Here is a 4,730-nt window from a genome sequence, read left to right as displayed (position 1 = left end):
GTTGCCGAGTGAACAAACCAGGAAGTATATTGTTGTGTCCTCATGCCCACTAACCCTTAAGACAGAGTGTTGAATAAACAGCCATCACATTAACTTTCCAATTTACCAATTTACATTCTGTTACTTCCCGCACATATGTAAGACACTTTCCGATCACTATCGATTTGGGCGTTTCTACAAACTAAACAAGGCAAGGCATGTAGTTTTCGGTCATGTACATGTGGAAGATGTGATAATGCTTTGTTTAACCACTTCAGTCCCTACTTGTCAGCCTGCTCATAAATATAACGACAGGTAGTTGACTTGACAGTGAGCTAGTAATAAGTCTCATCCCTCATAAAGTAATATAATCACCTGCCTTTCTTCCTTCGCATATCATATGACAACATATAAAGTGATTTTAGCAGCGTGTTTTCCATTTAAATAATGTATATTATATATTAGATAGAAGAAATGAACAACGCAATCTTGGGCGAACAACATATTGCGTGTTTCTAATATATGACATTGTACTTCAAGTCATAATGAGATATTCGTGGTCTCTATTACTTCTAGTTCATGTGCGAAATTTTGTGGAAGGGAATTTGCGATGGACCTTCGCTATCAGATCATTTTGATCATTTCCCTTAAGTTTCTTGTATGTGATCGTGTTGTCATTATGATAAGAAACATAATATCCTCACGTGAGCAAAAGACACTTGAACTTTTCTCTGAGAATCATGTCATTATTTATTTATGTTTAGTTTTTGTTAACACATAATCATGTTTTTTTAAACTTCATGACACAATTTATCGATCAACGATATTTGACTGCCTGCGCCAGTCCCTACTCACCACCCTTACACAATGGCCCGAACTCATCCTAAATATAACTACGTCTAACCTTGACCTGGAAGATGGTTTGTATTAAGTCTCGCCCCGATAAACTGCTGCAGATAATCGTTTGTCCATTTGGTCTAAGTGTTGCTGTTTTTTTCTTCTCTAACACTACCCACTGCAATGACATTGCTTTCGCAAAGCCCTGGTGTAATCACTGATTTTCAGTGATCCATTCATATAAAGCTCACTTAATCAGAGTTAGAGAACTGGTAGTCTAGATCAATTCAGCTTGGGTCAAAACCAATAGAATGCAGGTTGGCCTGGTAAAACCCAGCAAGGTGCCTAGTCAACATCGTATTATGTGAACGACGGTAATAGGGGACTATTTCAATATATTTGAACTTTTCAAATTGCATGTAAAGTATAATTAAAAGCAAAAAAAAACAAATAAAATGTTATGTCTCAATCAATATCATTATAAATTGTACAACATATTTAATGTTCACTTACACAAAAGTCAATGCGGAAACAAATGTGGTTATGGTATACAGTAGACAGAACAGCGTTACAGATATGACGAAGGTTGTTGTCTGTTGCGAATCCTTGTTTTTTCTCTTGCGGAGCTGGTCGGGAGCTTTATGTTCTGCCTAGTGTTTGGTATAAGTGGAAACACCTTTCTGGATCAGTGGACTGTGGACTTCTGGGATCGGAGTGTTGCCATGGCCGAAACTATGGCACATGTCTCTCCGGTGTACTCTCCATTTCGCAACCTGTTGGCCTTTTCTCGGTATAGGGAGAAGGTGTGGATGTTGTTTCGGCCAAATTCTGTATGATTTCCAAGGTTCCCTGCACATAAAAACATTAAACGACAATATTAGGATCTTCAGCACAACCGTTTTCATCATTATTTTGATTACATAAAAGACGAAGTAATGTGATTTGATTCACCAAAGACAATTATAGAAAAGGATTAGAGATGTTATGGTATGTATCAATACCATTGCTAAAACACAACTTGTGATATAAATATCTTTATTTCTTCCTTTTCAAAAGCACGATTGTTTGCCCTGCCAGCCTTGTTGATATCATTGGTTCAGGACAGGCAACGTTTCGTCATACACATCTGTTCCTTATTATTTCAATACAGTATCATACAGAGGTATATTTATTTCACACTATCCTTAAATGGCGGGATGGATACCTCTCGCTGAGTTCTAGCAGCTTGAAGCATGCCAATAGTCATAAGTCGTAGACTTGTAGACGACACATTTCCAATCTGATTACAAATAGCATAGTGTTACTGTGAGAGTTTATGTTTGACTGTGGATAACGAACATCAATAATACTAATGGCTCAGCGCCGCGACTTTTCAAGTGTCCAAATCAAGAATGGCCCCTACCTACGTGTACGGAGGAATAGAATGGTTAAAGTGCAATGTTTCGGTGGTGTTGGGGGTGTTAGTTTTGGGGTTCGAAACCATTGTATTTATTTTGAATTGACCTTTATTCGGATTTATATTTTATCATTGAAGCGTTTGGAGTTTATACTATCCTTGAACGGTGGGTAGAAGAAAGATACAAAGAGTGGATACCCTTCTAAAATTTTAACATTTTAACCAGTTATCATTGTGGGCCCTTATTGTGTATTTAAACAGTAATGGCCACGTATTGTCTTCAGATAACACCCGTTTTTGTGCAGGTGAATCGATCAAAATCATGTGCACAGCACTATAGTGGCAAAAGTGTTTTTTTCACGTGCAACTGGTCACGTGGCCATAATACCGCACGTGTTTTCAGCCATACTTGTTAGCAGTCATTAAAAAAACAAAAATAACACAAGAAAACAAAAGTCTTTACGGCCATTTGTCATGCCACGCCTTTCAAATGTGCAACGTGAACGTGCCATCGGCGTGTTGCAGACGGGATCGTCCGTAGCTGAAGTCGCCAGGACGATGGGTTGTAGCCGACGGACTGTTTATGATTTACAGACGCGTCTACAGCAAACGGGTACCACCGCTGATCGCCCACGGCCACGACCACGTGTGACGTCACATGCAGAGGATCGTCAGATTGTCTTACGTCACCTCCGTAACTGATTTTTGATGGCAACATCAACCAGAAATGAACTGTTTAGGTGTAGACTGAGTGCGCAAACTGTTCGAAACCGTCTGAGAACTGCTCACCTTTAAGCACGACGGTCATACTTCGGGCCGATTCTGACTCAAATACACAGACGTCAACGTCAATCGTGGGCAAAGCGACACTTACGATGGACTCAGAGGAATTGGAATCAAGTCGTCTTCAGTGATGAATCCCGATTTAATCTTCGATTTGCTGCTGGTAGGGCGAGGGTGTGGAGGCGCCGTCATGAACGTTACGCCCAGTGTTGTGTACAGGAAGTTGACAGATGTCGAGGCGGAAGTGTCATGGTGTGGGGTGCTTTCTGTGGCAATTCACGTTCCAGGCTTCTTGTCATCCGTGGCAACCTCAACGCTGCTGCTTACCGCGAACAGGTACTGGCACCAGAACTTCTGCCTTTTATGGCAGCACATGGACCCGGTTTGATCTTCCAACACGACAATGCAGACCCCACACAGCAATTTTGACAAGGAATTTCCTTCAGAATGCGTTAGTCAACGTCATGGACTGGCCGTCAAGGTCTCCCGACCTCAATCCCATCGAACACGTCTGGGATGCTCTTGGCAGAAGTCTGCGCACTCTCCAGAAACATCCACAGAATTTGCAAGATCTTCCCAATCATGTGTTCACAAGCATCACAAGGTCCATGCTTCTTTGGACATTAATGATTGAAAATTACCTTCTCTTATACATTTGTCCATTGTATATCATACATGGGATTACTTTTAAAAATGTGAAGTTTGTAATTTGACTCAGTATGTATGTGCATACAGAATAAGTAAGAAATCACATTTGCAAGTGTCCTTAGTGCGGACTTTACTGTCTTGTTCATATGTGTTTGACCACAAGGGTAATCAATTTTAAGGGTTACAGCAAATACGTAAAGCCACGAGAGGAATATATCTGGAGTTAATAATACAAGTTAATGACACCTTGACATAGTAATAACGTTGTAAGGTTAATGCTGCCATTGTATTATTTTTCCTTCTCACAGTTATGTTGCTACGTGTCAAAGTAAACAGAACAAGATATGCATTTCTTCATTAAGCAGCTAGAGGCTTTGTTGGTGGTAACTTGGGAAAGTTTAGTTCACTTGAAATATCAGTGTGTGAAAGAAAGAGAAACTATGATAAATAGATTACTTTATCGTGATGAATAAATATACATGTGGCCACAACTCATAAACATCCCTCATCATGCGTTTTTCCGTGTTGCAGGTTATCTTCTCACGAGTGTAGTTAATACGTCTCATTGTATAAATATTTCCTTATATTTAAGGAGATATAATTATTTATGAGATCAGATATTTGCTGATATGTTTGCGTGTTGGTGAGTTGGAGCGAAATGGGATTTAATATTATGTGCAGACCGTATACACGTGTAAAGCGATGTGCACGCACGTGCGTGTGCGGCTGCTCGTACACGTCCGGACTTTGTCCAGTGTTTGAGTTCCAGCCCACGAATACCCCACTCAGACACGTTGTAATGACTCAGAGTCGACATATATTCCAGTACGAGTACCAGGCCTTGCAACAACAGTTATCATATTTTAGCACTTTGGTAACACACGGCTAGGGGATCGAACCAATAACCTTCCACTGTCCAGGCAGGCCTTGTATCCACTACACCAGGAAGGCAGTGCCAGGAAGGGTAACAACAAGTACCACATCTCAACTGTTACAACTGTATATGAACTAGTTCATCATCGTCTTGCGTTATGCGCATGTACATAGGCGTTCCGGTTGTAACAGAGGGTGGGAGACATAGAGCCGT

The sequence above is a fragment of the Haliotis rufescens genome, unplaced genomic scaffold (genome assembly GCF_023055435.1).
Source record: "Haliotis rufescens isolate VD_foot unplaced genomic scaffold, xgHalRufe1.0.p SCAF_2, whole genome shotgun sequence".
Classification (NCBI taxonomy): Eukaryota; Metazoa; Mollusca; class Gastropoda; order Lepetellida; family Haliotidae; genus Haliotis; species Haliotis rufescens.
The sequence above is the reverse complement of the archived record's forward strand: the minus strand, read 5'-3'. Positions refer to the sequence as shown.